This window comes from Perca flavescens, chromosome 2 (genome assembly GCF_004354835.1).
Source record: "Perca flavescens isolate YP-PL-M2 chromosome 2, PFLA_1.0, whole genome shotgun sequence".
In the NCBI taxonomy this organism is placed as follows: Eukaryota; Metazoa; Chordata; class Actinopteri; order Perciformes; family Percidae; genus Perca; species Perca flavescens.
Window position 1 is genome coordinate 36,374,380 of NC_041332.1, and position 15,543 is coordinate 36,389,922.

Here is a 15,543-nt window from a genome sequence, read left to right on the forward strand (position 1 = left end):
TACAATCCAACAAAAATATGACTTTTAATGGAATCCCAAGGGAGTGTGTGTGTGTGTGTGTGTGTGTGTGTGTGTGTGTGGTCTGTCTGCTTGCGTGTGTGGCTTTGTGTATTTTTTTCTGTGTGCATCTGTTTTCCTTACACTCACATGTTTGAAGCTGTGAGGTATATGGGAAATGTGGATATTAAAGAGCCATCAATTCACGCAGCAACGAGGGAGAATTGATTGAATTTGCTCAGTTACAAAAGCTACACAGGTACTGAGGAAAATCAAAGCTTGCTCGATGCACGAGCTGTCATTGCCTTGGTCATGTAGTAAGCCAGTGGGATTTGATACAAATGATTAGTCCTGAACAGCACAATTAGTTGTTTTCATCAGGGATCTGATGATTTAAGCTATCATAAGCGTTGCAATCTTGCTGTGATAATGCTGGTGGGGTCACACAGCTGTCACACGAGAACATGTCACCAATAATGTAAACATATAGACACATATTAAACATACAGTGCAGCATGCACTAGACTGAAATAATGGGAATATGACAGAACCTGTGAATGCACTGACAATTATTAAAGTATAACCAAGTAATTGACAATTATACAAAGGAAAAAAAAGAATTCCCCAAGAGCATTTTGTAACTGCTTCTAAACTAGTCACTATTTTACTTTCTGCATGTATTAAATAAACAAGATATAATGCGTAAATAACACCCCATTGACAGCCATTTCTTGGCAAATCGGAGAGCTATGGGGTCTAAGATGTGTAATATTGTCCAAGAAGCATTAGAGACAGGCTAGTCTCTACAAACAGATATCTGGAAATGAATGCCAAATCAGTTTGGTAATGGAAGTGTTCTGTTTCCATTTGTAGTCCGAGTAGTATTGACCAATCACGTTTGAGCGGACGTGTCCGAAATTCAATCTTGGAACCCATCGGCTATCGTCTGACAATGATTACCTTTATAGAGACGTCGTCTGTTACCTCCAACTCCATTTTCCCATCTCAGGTTTCTAATCAGACCCGGCGCGTGGAAGAGGAAGTCTTAGCCCCGATAGCCGCTGGCTACACCGTTCTCATTGCATCTTTCTTTATACAACCTCACAGGGTGGTGGGAAAGAATTATGATGTGCCCAGTCACTCGAGCTAATATCCCACCAGGATTATATTTTACCAATGACAGTTTTGCTTTTTCTCCTCATCGGTCACCTTCCTCCACAGCGCTGCGGAGGAGGGTCTGGCTAGTTGACACAACATTCCGGGATGGGAGGAAAAACGTGCTCTGATTTATTGGCATTTCTTTAAACCAATCACAATCTTCCTCTTGGGCGCTAAGCCCTGGACGGAGCAACGATGACTCTGCAAAATAGCCTCGGGAAGGAACTTGTTTTGGTGGAACATGTGTACGTTCAAAAGTAGTTTTAGTCATGCAACAGAAAACTCAGATTGGACAGATAGTCTAGCTAGCTGTCTGGATTAACGCTGCAGAGATCTGAGGAGCAGTTAACCATAGTCCTCAGAAATCCACCAGAGTTTAAAATTCGCAACCCAAAGGTAACAGACACCCGCCTGAAATGAGGGACATCCGGCAGAATTTTCAGCGGCACCTGAACAATCCCCGAAGTGAAACGTCGTTGATATAGACTACCAGAGAACACGGCCAAAAAACTTTCTCCCTGCCCCAGCAAATACCTGAGGGCACTTTTTGCTGACATGGGCGAGATTCTTACTTGCAGAGAGGGACTTCAAATTCACCAGCAGAGAAAAAGCAATGGACAAAATGGTAATGAGGAAGTACACACGGGACTCTCAAGATGACTGAAAATCCAGAGGAGCCACTCACCATGATCATCAGTACCACAGACCAAATGTGACTTGTAACAGTTTTGCAGGCCACAGCCGTAAGCAGCAGGTTTCCATCTTCCTCTTCCACGGACATCTGCAAGGTGAGAGATCACCCCTGTGTTTGCTGGCATTTTTCTCAGCAGAAAACAATTGAAACCTTTGAATATACCTCCTCCTGTATTTCAGGCTTTTCCCATTCTCCCAGTCTTCATTTTAGCTGCTCTTTAGCACTTTGTGCCTCCGGTTGTAGGCCTACTTACATTAAGTTAAGTAATGTAATGTAAGTTAAATTACATTACACTTACATTAACAGTTTAAAGAGCAGTAGGTGCATCAGCAGGGATTGATAATGTATGTTGTGTTCGTTCCTCAGATGTTTTCTTTCAGTCCTGCACTTGTGCGTGGACACAAAACATTATGAACTGCTCAGTTTCTTTTGGATGCATCACATGAACAGCAGCTCCATAAATGAATATAGATTTTTGATCTTTTGGTTATTATAGTATGGACTAGAGCCATGCATTTGAGATTGGGATCCCGTGGGTCCCGCAAACCCCAACTAAAAATATCGCGGGAGCGGGCGGGTTTAACGGGGCTGCGGCTGGGAGTGGGCGGTCCAAAAATTGATGGGGGGTATCAGGATTTAGGAGCGCTGTTCCTGATCTGTGCTGTAACCGACTGTTAGGTTCGCCTAGCTTGGTTTCATAAGAAAATCAGCAACGCACACGGTGCATCCAGTTAACACTAGAACAGTGTGAAATTGAAATTTATATGTGTAATAACTTCACTGAATAAAAAAATACAATCCTTTTCCTAAAAGACTCTATATTTTCATTTAAAATAGTCTGTATACACATTACACAAAAAGCAAAGATAATACAATCACTTTTACTTATTTTGGCCATACACGGTCATATTGACCGCTCGGATTTTCGCGGTATTGTTTTTAATCTTTCGCCTGGTTGAAGATGCATATTGGTTGCTTAGTAACTATCATTGTCTCTATCAGAGAAATGTCACAAGCGGTGTTGAGTAACAAGTGTGGGCATCACCGATGGGCCAATAGGCAAAGCCAGACTCGGTAACGTAGGCTACTACAATAAATACGGCGTGGATGGACTCTGTTCTGACTCAGAAGGCAAGCGCCGGGCACTCGGACTGTGAAAGGTGCAGTACACGTAGATGGCCGGTGGCTGTCTACGTGTTCATATAACTTTATACATCCTACAACTGGCTGGAATCATTGCACACATCCTTTTCCAATTTTAGCGGTAAAATTGCCTGGAGGAAGTTCATGCAGCAACTGGCAGAGGAACGGAGAACAGAGTTTATGGAGGAAAAAAGGGCAAAAACGGAGGCAGTGCCAGGTTAGGTTAGGTTATAAATCTTCAAATAAAATACTTTTAGGTGCTATTTGCCTGTTATGAGTTATGTTGAATGAATTTCCATACCATATTTTTTGGATATGAATGTAGCCTATGAAATAATTACGGTTTACTATGCCATGATATGAATTATTGAAACACGTAGCCTATTAGGCCTACTACTCAAATGTATAATTAAACTCGTTAAAATGTATATTTTGGTGTTATTTCATTTTCCTAAAGATATCCTAACACAATACATGCATTAATATCACAATTAGGAGAGATTATAGAGTTTGGGATGTGGCTGTCAAAATAATTGCTCACGGCAATTCTAGTAGTTATGGATTTAACTTCTAGTGTTAAACACCAGCCAAACGCTTTATTCTATTCTATTTTATTTCTTCTACTCCCTCTCTCTCACTTCTTTCCCGGGGCACTGTGCCCCGCCCCTTTCTCCTACGGCTATCTGAGGGATCGAATCAACAGGGACTTTAACATGAAATCGGTTAGAGAGTGCGTTAAAAGACAGGGAAAAGAAAGGAAATGAAACAACCTGAGCAAAACAAACCACAGCCAACAACACGTTCTAAAATAAGTGAAATAAATAAATCAATACAATGACACTTTGCCCTTATACTGCACTACAATAACGTATTATTTCACTTGAATGTAGGGCTGCTCCCTCTTAGTCGATTAGTCGACTAATCGGTCGTTTTGGTCTTAGTCGACTAAGATTTCTTTAGTCAATTAGTCATTTTTTATGCTTATTCATGCTTAATAACTCATTTCCAAGAAACGTATGAGCACATTTATGGTAAACACAAGATTTAAAGTGGTGCTTTTGCAGGATTAATTGTGGAGAAACTCAGTTTTACAGATGGTTAATTAACTACATTTATATTGTGCTTTTCTAGTCTTAACCACCTCTCAAAGCGCACAGCTCTGTCAATTAAATCAACTAATCGATTAGTCGACAAAATTGTATAAGTGTTAGTCACACAAAAACTCTTTTTTTTTTTAAATAAACAACGTCACAACACATTAAAAAAATATAGATTTAGCATGTGAAAAGGCTTTCTTTCACAAAACTAGCCACAGGGCATTTCCCATAATGCTTTGAACTACAACACAGCACCCGTCACACATTAACACACAACAAGGAAGCCAGCATGGCATGATTACTAACAAACTGACACAGTTAATTATGATCTTCATTATAGGTTAACTTTATGTTTGTTCTAATGCACGGCCTAGTTCTGCCTACAGCACGACTTGGGCCAACTGGCACTTAAAAAACAGAAACATGCTGCTGCTTTCATTGATTTGTCACGGTACTGGGCTCATGTTAAAGACTTACTTATTTCCAGAACAGAGGACAAATCAAAGGGGAATGTCACATTGGAGGCTAATTTCAGCTTTTGTTTTTAGCCCTTAGCTAGTACTTAATACTTACAAAGCATTAAAAATGAGTATGAAAAATGATTAATGTTCTTTTGCCTCCTTCTTCACAGACAAAATTCAGAAAATTAGACAAACAGTCAGTGCTTCCATATCAAGTACAGGATATGTGTTGTCACAGTGTGCACGCAAAACAAATTCCAACATGACACAATTTCATACGATCAACCTTAAAAACCTGGAGGACATTATACAACATCTGAAAACCTCCTCCTGTTGTCTTGATATTCTACCAACGGGTGTTTTCAAAAATGTTTCGAATTGTTTGGCTTCTGATCTTCTACAGATTGTAAACACATCTCTGCTCTCAGGCATCTTTCCCACAGGCCCTGAAAACTGCAGTCATCAAGCCACTCCTAAAAAAGAACAATCTAGACACAACACTAATGAGCAACTATAGGCCAATATCAAACCTTCCATTTTTAAGTAAAATCAACTCAACCTTTTCTTATCACTAAACAACAGTTTTGATGCCTTCCAGTCAGGTTTTCGACCACACCACAGCACTGAGACAGCTCTTGTTAAAGTCTTTAATGACATCCACTTAAACACAGATAGTGGCAAAATTTCAGTCTTAGTATTACTTGATCTCAGTGCTGCATTTGATATGGTAGACCATGACATATTGCTTGACCGATTGGAAAACTGGGTTGGTCTTTCTGGCTCAGTACTAAAGTGGTTTGAATCCTATTTAAAGAATAGGGACTACTTTGTGTCTATAGGTAATTATACATCTGAGCATACAAATATGACGTGCGGAGTTCCCCAAGGCTCAGTTCTGGGGCCTCTTCTGTTCAACATCTACATGCTTCCACTGGCTCAGATTATGGAAAACCACAAAATAAGTTACCATAGTTATGCGGATGACACACAAATTTACATAACCTTATCGCCAGGGAACTATAGCCAAATACAACAATTAAATATGTGCATTGAACAGATTAATGATTGGATGTGCCAGAACTTTCTTAAATTAAATGAAGAAAAAACGGAGGTGGTTGTTTTTGGAGCAAAAGAGGAATGATTAAAAGTCAGCGCTCAGCTTCAAACGACAATTTTAAAAACAACAGACAAAGCAAGAAATCTTGGTGTAGTTATGGACTCAGACCTAAATTGTAAAAGCCACATTAACATAATTAAAAAATCAGCCTATTATCACCTTAAAAATATATCAAGGGTCAAAGGGCTTATGTCTCAGCAGGATCTGGAAAAACTTGTCCATGCTTTTATCTTCAGTAGACTTGACTACTGTTACGGTGTCTTTACAAATCTCCCTAAAAAATCAATCACACAGCTGCAGCTGATTCAGAACGCTGCTGCTCGAGTCCTCACTAAAACCAAGAAAGTGGATCACATCACTCCAGTACTGAAATCTCTACACTGGCTTCCAGTGGCTCAAAGAATTGATTTCAAAATACTTTTACTGGTTTATAAATCACTAAACGGTTTAGGGCCAAAATACATTTCTGATCTGCTACTACATTATGACCCACCCAGACCTCTCAGGTCGTCTGGGACAGGTCTACTTGTTGTCCCCAGAGTCAGAACTAAACAGGGGGAAGCAGCGTTCAGTTTTTATGCTCCACATATCTGGAACAAACTCCCAGAAACCTGTAGGTCCGCTGCAACTCTCAGTTCTTTTAAATCTAAGCTAAAGACCTATCTTTTTGATGTTGCTTTTCTTTAAATAATCTATTTTATTAACTTTAATTTCTTATACTGCACTGTAACTTTTATTCTTATACTGCACTATAAATTTTATTCTTGTCTTTTAATGTTTTTAATTTGTTTATTGTTTTTTAATTGTTTTCTAACTGCTCTTTAATGTTTTATGTAAAGCACTTTGAATTGCCCTGTTGCTGAAATGTGCTATACAAATAAAGCTGCCTTGCCTTGCCTTGCCTTTTACATATATGTGGCGGTTCAAAGCAAACCGCTGCTCATGACTGCGACTGACAGCAAATTACTTCTTCTCAGCTGGCTTTCAACAGTAAATGTTTTATTACATTCTCCACCACACCCAAACCCCCTGAGCAGCCACCACACACTATGTGCATTTTAAATGAGGGTTGCTTAATTAAAATTTTGTTGAATATACATAAACGCAGTGCACTGACCTTTTGTGAGTCCCTGCAATTCACCTTGAGATCCGGCTTTAATGGTGAAATTAATTCAAAACGGGGTCAAAACGGGACAAGTAGCAAGAGATTCCCACCTCTGAATGCAAGTGGGCAAGCGTGTGTACACAACACACACACACACACACACAAACGCACACAAACGCACACAAACACACATGCGAAGGAATAATCCAATATGAAGGAAAACAAAGGTTATTCATTTACACCAAAACAAAAGCAAAGAAAATAAAAAACCAAGGCCAAATGAGATGAGGAAGGAGATGTCATCTGCTCCCAAACAGTTGAGACTCAATTAAAAGTTTCTTCGTTCTGCTAATGACAAATTACATCAGTGATAGCGGGAGTGGTTGAAAGCCACAGAGACGCTGATTGCTTTTGGAATGAGGGGAGCTATCAGGGCCAGTTTGGGAAGATGGCTTCCCAAAACTGTGACAGACATTGTGTAAGTCTGTGCACATTTGGTTTTGCTCTCTTTGCCTAACATGTATACGAGTTCACCCCCTGCACACATGCATAGACCTGTCATTGCAATACAAAGCCTGTCCTGCTAACAACAAGGGGGGTTGGGGGGGGGACTTGGCGAGGGCAAGCATGAGGGATTTGATTTAAAAAGCAGGGGATGGAGAGAGACAGGTAGAAAGACAGCAATCCCCTAAGCTGTAATGAGCCCCCCCCCTCCCCCTATCATTTTTGTTGTTGCTTTCCTCTTCTTCCTTCTTTCGGATGAAACGGGGAAAGGTAGACAACGCAAGCTATCAGGTAAACGCAACGGGAAATTGTTACCGTGGTGTCGTAAAATGTGGCTGAGTTGATGTTTGAGCGGCATCGGAGAAAAGCAAAACTTTAATCTGTGACTGTTTAGGAAAAGAAAATCACACTTGACAAGGCTTAGACCTTTCAAAAGAGAGATGGAAATGGCTGTTGGCAATGATAGCACAAAGAAAGAGGAACGTCTAATATTATTTCTCAACTACTGTAACTGCTGGAGCTGCTACCCCCGCGCCCCAATACCGGATAAGCGGACAAAGATGGATGGAGAAGGTAACGAGACGAGAAATAGATACTGAGCTGCCATTTGATTATCTGGTACATCTCTGCATTTATATCTGGTAGCCTGAACCCTAGTCTATATCCTTGAAGTTCCACTTCCGGGATTGCTCCAATGCCGCAGGGATGCATGTCTTTTTGCTGATGTCCATTTCCTTCCGCTGTCTTTGTGTTGGAATTTGAAACTCCAGTGGATTTCTGAGGACTATGCTTAACTGCTCCTCAAATCTCTGCAGAGTTACCCAGACTGTCCTATCTGAGTTTTCTCTCGCACAACTATTTTGCAGCGGCTCCGTGCAGAGCTTGTGCTTCCCATGACGATTGTAGAAATGCCAATAAACCAGAGCACGTTTTTCTCCCATCCGGGAATGCTGTGTGGAGTAGCCAGGCCCTTCCTCCGCTCAGCAGCGTGTGGATGGTCTGGCAAAGCGAGACTACCTGAACCCTAAACCCAAGCCTGACTCATCCAAGCGCACTCCCACCTCCACTGCTTTTAGACAAAACTACAATGGAGCTTACGTAAACCAAGAAGAATAAAAAGAGAAAAACTTTTGAAATGGTCACTTGGTTAGCCAGGAAATGTGACCAGGCCAGCTAAGTGTCATCTAAGGCTGCATTCAGACCAACAGTAGCCCTGTTTGGAAAAAAAAGCACGGCCTCCACGTTCATTTGACCCGTCCGGCGACGCAGCAGGGCTACCAACACAGAGGGTTATCCCTGCTGTGTCCTAGGGCAGGGTCATTCGGCAAATAAACAGTTCAACCTGGCTCAATTTTGGCTGCAACGCAGGGTGGCTATATTTGTTACGTGAATGTTTTTTTTTCTAGAATTTACCTTGCCATCGTCACAACAAAAGATAAAAATTGTTGATGCTGTAATAACTTTTCTAGATTAGCCCACACTCTGGTGCACCCCCAATCCATTGGGCTAGAGTGCTGTCAATCTGACAATTGTGATTTCCATTGGATCAGCGTACTTGGCTGCCTGTTCTTTCAATTTTCCCAGCCCTTGTCACATGACCAATTCATGTTCCCATGATGAGCACTGGAATAGCTTTGGTTTTATTAAAGTGGCAGACAGAGCCTGTAGAAAATGTGTCTTGTTTTAGGATAGACAATTTGTTTAAAATGAAAACAAGTGAAACTAATAATGAACGTGATGGTTTATTTAGCAGAATTACATTGTATTGTTCTATCCTATCAGATATTTCTTGGCAGATTTACTATGCTTTATTCTGATAAAATGCCCCTTCCTCCCCCCCGTGCCACCCCACTTAAAAAATCCTAGAATCGCCCCTGTTGTATAGCCCTGTGTCAGAGTATTACAAACTGCTGTGCTGTGTTTTGGCGTCTGATAATAAGCCATCAAATCCAACTCTGAAAGCCCGTTAAGATTCTAGTTTCCAACCTTTTTGACTTGAGTCCTCTTGAAACAAAGCAATGTCGACGTGTGGCCTTGTCACAGGTTGGATATGTTTGTCGGTTGTGAGCAGTTCAAAACAAAAGTGTTTTTTCCTTTCTCCAATTGTGTCGTTTAAATAATTCTAGGGCTGATAAAAGTATTTCACAATGAAAATTTAATTATTTGACAAAAGTCAGAAAAATAAACATTATTTGATTATTGTTAAGAGTTCTCTCTCCACCTCTGTACAACAGAAAACAATGCAGCCACAATTTATTTGTATAAGTAGTTGCAACTCTCACATTTTGACTTGAAAAAAATATCTTTCTGGCTCTTATTACAGTACATTATTCATGTCAGATGTAGTGGGAGAAATAGAGGTCTTACATAAAAATAAAATGAAGAGACAACTCATTTTCAGGTCAGTGCTCTTTACATTTTAGTTTTATTTGTACTTATTACTGTGCCTAGTCATTGTTGTCTTTACCCAGTGTACATGTATTAAATGCCTTAAGCCAGTGTTGTAGTCGAGTCACCAACTGTTGAGTCCTTGTCAAGTCTTGAGTCACCAGTGTTTAAGTCTGAGTCAAAGTCCGACTGACCGAAGAAGAGTCAGAGTCGAGTCAGGCTCGAGTCACCATTACCTGAGCTTGAGTCCGAGTCGAGTCACGAGTCTAGGACTCCGGTACTCCATCACTGCCTATTACGCATAAAAGTAGTCAGAAACTTCATCCAACTTCCGGGTCCTATTTCATGAATGCTGGAGTCCGATTTCATAAATCCTCGAGTCCAAGTCATCAGTGGGCGAGTCCAAGTCGAGTCGCGAGTCCAGAGCTACGTGATGGAGTGATCTAGTCCTGGACTCAGATTCGGGTACTCCATCAAGAAGCTTTGTCTGTTTATCTCAGAATTTGTCATTTTAAGCAGCTTTTGTTCTTGATCCCTACATAGCATGTTTAGTTTTTTTTGGTTGTTATTGTGCAGTTTGAGTTTCATCGGTATTTGTGTATTTTGCATTTGGTTTGATTGGTTGATGTGTTGAATGCTTTAACCGTTATTATTTGCTGTGTTTTGTTGATCGCTGTGGACATTGTATGTTGGGCTGGGGATCAAGGTGATGAGAAGTAGCTGTGATTGGCTCGACCACACCGTAGAGAGCGTGCTGTGCTTGTTAAGGGTTGATGTGAAACAGGTGCAGCAGAAAAAAAAGAGAGCAGAGGAAAAGGAACACAGGTGTGACCGGCTGGGGGAGTTTTGTTTGACTATTTTTTTATGCTTTGCGGTAGTAACCTGTTTTTTTTATTTTAAATACATTATTTAAGAGTCATCCTGTGGAGCTTCAATTTTTTAATAGTGGAAATACTTTTATTGCTGGTAAAACAGAACGTCACACTATCGTGCGGCATTCACATTTAAGAGTAAATCGCAAAATAATTCCAAAAATGTGCTGAACATCGAGGATTGATAGTAACAATTTTTTATTTATTTATGGGTGTATTTAAGTTCATGAGACCTATGTTGCGCTTTCTGTAAAGGAGAGTTTCTCACACACACATACACACACACACACACACACACACACACACACACACACACACACACACACACACACACACACACAGTTACAAATACAGATATAATACAAAGTATGACCCTCTCAGTGTCAATCCGTAGGAAATGACGGTGGGAGGGCCGGAGTTATCCTGCCTTCCAATCAGAACCTCAGCATGCTGCAAAGAGAAAACCCTCAGGTCAAACTCCAACCACGAGGTAGAGAGAGATACAGAGGGAGGGAGATAGAAGGGGGAGACAGATAGAGAGGATGAAGAAGCTGTGTATCAGCAGCTATACAACCTCCAGAGTAAAAGGAACAAATACTTTTGTTCTCAGCGTACCTAAAGTTCAGACTCTCACGGTGCAGGAAGCGGTACTACACCGAAAGCAACAAGATAAGAAAGCAGGCCTCTGTACTTATATTGGGTTTAACCAGGGTTCACGCCTGTGTCAGAATTTACAGATATTAATAACATGTGAATATTGCAAGGCTGTTCCTCTGTCGGCTAACATAGAAATAGAGCTAATGCAAGCCTTCTCTAAAAGACAATAAGGCAACAATAGTTTACAAAATGCTCACATTTTAAATAGAGCGGAGGGGAAATAGACACTGACAGGACCCTATTTCTAAGTCTCTGTATTGGTAACCAGTTTGTTTTAGACAGGATGATTTTACTGGCCCTGCTTCATCAATGAAATGCTATCAGACTTCCTGGAAGAGTCGTTCTTTAAAAAGTGCCTCAATGCTGCAGTACCGTATGCTTCCAACGAACTTGGTTGTAAAATGTGTTGTTCGAACATGTCTAAAGGCAAAGGCGTTTATCTGTTCCAAATGGCCCCACTGTAAGGTGACGAGAAAACTGTACCTTCATATAGAGCGGCAAGACACAACGCATTATACATACGGGACAGCGCACACTCGGACAGTTCCTTCCTGCAGGCATTCATGGTGTTGATTTTTTTTTTTACGCACAAAAAGTGACTGAAATAGTTATGTGCAGACTTGGAAAAAAACAAAACAGAGCTTGCTCTGTTCACTTTCATATCGCCCCTCACCTGGCCAATAACTGCTTAAAGTAGGCATGCTTGTCTGTTTAAAAAAGTTTATCGGACAGATTTGGCTGTTGTGATGTTCTGACAAGCACTTTGTTTGAAACATACTCAGGCCTTCATGATGTAATTCCTCTAATGGTCTCTAAATGCTGACGTTAAGTATCTCTAAGTGTATTGAAGAAAATAAGAAAACGCACATTCTCTAATGAAATATGTTAATGAAAATTCACTCCCGGTGTTTCCCTCCAAGTAAGTTTTAAGATATATTTTCCTTTCATTGATAAAATGTTTTATCCATCCCTCCATCCATACATCCATTCATCTATTGTGTGCTGCATGATTAGGTCTGCGTCAGGGTGGCAACGTAGCCCTTCCGTCCTCCTCCCTAGGCACATCCTCCAGTTCTTCCTGGTCAATTCTTAGGCCAGATGGGGCATTTAACCTCTCTAGCCTGTTCTAGATCTGCACTGTGTTTTTTTATTTTTCAGTTGGACATATCTGGAATACCTCCACAGAAAGATGTCCAGGATGCATCTGAATCAGATGGCTGAACCACCTTAACTGACCTTTCAAAATGAAGGAGTAGCGGTTCTACTCCACCTTACCTCTAAGGTTGAGCCCAATCACCCTGCGAGGGAAAGTCATTTCGGCTGCTTTATATCCCCGATCTTATTCTTTTGGTCATTGCACTAAGCTCATGACCACAGGTGAGAGCTGGGACGAAGATCACAGAAAATATCAAGGAAAATCAAGAGCTTTGTCTTCAGGCTCAGGCTCCACCACATTGACCAAACTTTGATTCTCTGGCTATTGCATTTAAGTTAAAAACAAATAAAAAAATAAAGTGCTGTCTAGATAAATGGATTTGATTTGTGCAATTACACTTTAATGTTCTTCAAGCACCAACATTTGGTCAGATTTAAACTAAGCCACAGCAGTTTCAACTGAAGACACCCCTCCCATCCCTAGTGTTTCAAGATACATAAATTATATTCTAATGCACTGTCCATTCAAAAATCGGCCCTTCAGAAATTCAGAACCTCGGTATCAAAACTCATATGTACATTATCTAAAGGTGTTTTCTCCTTCAGATGTACATATGATGAGATTCTGTATGGTATAGCTGAAGATTAGTCTATATCCACAACGTTCCACTTCCGGGTGCCGCTGGAAATTTCGGTGGATACATGTCTTTTCAGCCGATGTCCGTTTCCTTCAGCTTTCCTTCTGTTGGAATTTCAAACCCCAGTGGATTTATGAGGACTATGGTTCTGCTACTTAATACCATCATCGCGGCTCTGCTCTCCCAGCTAGGTGTGCCTGACTCCACCTGCAGGCGGATCACTGACTTCCTGTCTGATAGGAAGCAGCATGTGAAGCTGGGGAAACAAGTCTCTGACTCACAGACCATCAGCACCAGATCTCCCCAGGGCTCCCCTGTGTTCTTTCTCCTCTGCTCTTCTCCCTGTACACTAACAGCTGCACCTCCAGCTACACCTACCTCTTTTGACAGCCCAAAAAATAAACTCCATTCAAGCCAATGTATTCTAGAGAGGTAAAGAGACAATAATGTTATCTGAAGAGTTCAAGGGGAGTTTTAAAGGACACTTTTAGGTGGATGAATAATCTCCTTTTTCTACTTTTGCCCATCGGTCACTTGGAAAAGGTCCCAAGATACAGCTCTACTCACTATTGCTGAAGTTTGGACAGAAATGACCAAAGAAAAAAAGCTGTGATGATCTCTGCCCCCTGAGTGTGGAAAAAACAGCAGCAAGCTTTGAAACTCTTCCCTCTCGCGGAGTTCAAAGAAGTGTTTTTTGTCATGGGGGGAAAAAAGAAGAGGGACTATTGATCCACTCCAAAAAGTTTCAGTTTTTTATTTATTGAACATGTCAGCAATTTTACAGCACTCTTTCCAAACACAACATGTCTAAATCAATGCAGAAAAAAACTCAAAGAATTATAACATAATCTTGGTCATAGGATACTCCTGTTTCCTTGAGGGGATACACTTTGATTTAGCACAAGCTAATGGAGCTAGCAAGTTGATTGCGCTAAAAACTACGGATGCCATCTAGGCTTAAAAAGCACACAAACACTTTTATCTAGGTTTCCTCTCAGTCAGTGCTGTGGAAATAGTCCTTTTAGCCATTTTAGAGGTGCTTATGGAGGCAGTTTGCAGCTTCAAAGGTTGGCTTCTATCTCTAGGGCAACCATAATTCCAAGGAGACATACTTGCCCACATGGAGAGACTCACAAACACCCACATTTTTCAGACAATAACACATATGTGTGCACACGTACGCACGCACATGCACATACACACACACACACACACACACACACACACACACACACACACACACACACACACACACACACACACACACACACACACACACACACACACACACTCACTCTAGTATAGATTACTGTAATGGAACTCTGAGAGGGTTCCCTTTACCAGATGCATCCTGATGCTATTGTTTCTCTGCACCCCACTGGCTCATCTCACTCTTCCCTGAGCCTGGGTTGTGGGGCATCAAACCAAGGTTATTACAAGTGTGAAAAAAAAGTTAAAAAATGATCTAGCAAAGAGAAAAAGGGAATAGAAAACATATCAAAACCCTGTCGGGTGTGAAAGTAAGGCTGAGATAGAGCCGTGTGGAAAAAGAGCAGGGAGGGAGGAAGAGAAGAGTTAAAGAGTGTAAAGGAGAATGAATGAAGGAGAAGTTTTATCCAGCAGGTGACAGATTATAGACAGAGGGACATGAAGTTGTGAGAGGAAGGAAAGAAGAAAGAAGTTCCTCTGAGGGCAGCATATTTGGGACAGAATAATGTGTGGGACTTGAGAAACAGCAGGGGAGAATAATGGAAAATAAGTGGGAAATAGGTATTTGACAGTTCACTAGGCCCCCTCCCCCTAAGTTACTGCAGCTACACATGTCAACATTTGCATTGTGGAAAGGTTTACAATGATAATTTCACTACTAACATTTCTTAGTAATTTTTTAAATAATGGGTTCTTGATTTCAGGCAGTGGTAGAGGTAGCATGTTTACAAGAGGCCACAGGTGTAATCTTGCATTGCCAGTGCTGTAGAGTAACGGGCCGGCTACATTGCACGCGTAACCTTGGCAGAGTGGATGTTCCTAAAAATACACTTCAGCTATAATCAATGGAACTGGCTACACCGGCCAAGAGAACAGCGCGTAAGTGGTGTGTATGCGCTGTAGAGATCTGCTCTACAAGCGTAAAAATAGCACTAGTCTGCTATTTATATTTTTTACCCGAGGTGTGTGCATCCCTTTTACATGGAAATGGATCATACAGTGTCTATATGTCTTTTAAATTAAACTACCGATATACAGGAAACGACTTAATGACTGTCAATGACCGTATTGGCAGTTTGGTTTAGAGAGTTTCTGTTTTTATTTCTTGTCATCTGCATCACAACAACAATCCCAAACCAAAAGCTCACCGTCTCGCCTGTGACTCAGACAATCCTACTCCATGAGCGCAGCAGGTGTAGCCAGCTAAAAGATAGAGATAACGTAGCACATCTGCTTGGTGAACGGTCCGCATACATTACATGTTCAATGTAGCCAAAGCATAAGGTCTGGCTACACCACACATACACTCCTGGATAGCCAATTGCCAATTGCAGCGTGTAGTTTGCTA